Raw genomic sequence first — 1219 nt, forward strand, 5'->3', positions numbered from 1 at the left:
GACAGCAGCCAGTGGGTGGGGGGGGCCGCGGCCTCTCGGTGGCGCCCTCTACAGGTGGCTACGGGCGCTGCACCCACATGCGGTCAGTGCAGATTCGCACAGTGCGTGGAAAGTGACGGGAAAGATAGAACCTAAGTGCGGCCGGCGTGGCTCAGTGGTTACAGCATCGACCTGTGAACCAGGAGGTCAGGGGTCGATTCCCGCTCAGGGCACAGGCCCGGGTTGCCGGCTCCATCCCCAGTGCGGGGCGTGCAGGAGGCGGTCAGTGATCCTCTCTCAGTATGGATGTTTCTCTCTCTCTCTCTCTGAAATCAATTAAAATACTAAAAAAAAAAATTTAAAAAAAGGAACCGAGACTCTATCCCAGGACAGAACCTCAAAGCCAACCCCCCTCAGGGAGACGCCGCCTCCCTGGAGCCCACAGCTGCGAAGAGGAAGGAGGGAGCCTGGGGTCCCGAGCGCGTGGGACTCCCCGCCCAGGAGCAGCCGAGAGAGCAGGTTTGGGGAAACCCCGTGGCCAACCCACTGACCTCTGGGGCTCCAGGCCAGGCCTAGGGAGGGGCCGTGGTTCCCCCATCCGGGCGGCCCGGCCACCCCCTCCCTGCGACACCCTCCCTCTCCCCACCTTCATTTGGGGACAGGCATCCCCCCCCCTTTGCCGCCCCGTAGAGCTGCGATCCCAGCTGCTCTGGGTAAAGGCGGGGTAGGTGAGCCCGGCCGGTGTGGCTCAGGGGTTGAGCATCAACCTATGACCCAGCAGGTCAGGGTTCGATTCCTGGTCAGGGCACAGGCCTGGGTTGTGGGCTCCATCCCCAGTGGGCGGCGCACAGGGGCAGCCAGTCCATGATTCTCTCATCACGGATGTCTCTCTCTCTCCCTCTCCCTTCCTCTCTGAAATCAATAAAAATATTTTTTAAAGGAGGGGCAGGCGCGAAGGCTCCCCAGGGCCCATGTGAGGGAGAACACGCAGGCACTGGCCGTGTGACCTTGGGCCAGTCCTCAGCCTCCGAGGGTTGCACGCCATGAGGGTCCCCCGTGGGGGTCACCAAGGCCCCTCCTGGCCCTGGCGGTCTGGGGACAGGTGTCCGGGGAGCCCGAGGGCGGCCCCAGGAGGTGGGGGTGCTGCTGGGAGGAGGGCTGCTGGGGGCCGGGTGGGAGAATGATTAACCACGCGCTGCTGGGCCGGGAGTTCTCAAATCCACCTTCACCCCCGCAGCGG

Source organism: Myotis davidii, unplaced genomic scaffold (genome assembly GCF_000327345.1).
Source record: "Myotis davidii unplaced genomic scaffold, ASM32734v1 scaffold1915, whole genome shotgun sequence".
In the NCBI taxonomy this organism is placed as follows: Eukaryota; Metazoa; Chordata; class Mammalia; order Chiroptera; family Vespertilionidae; genus Myotis; species Myotis davidii.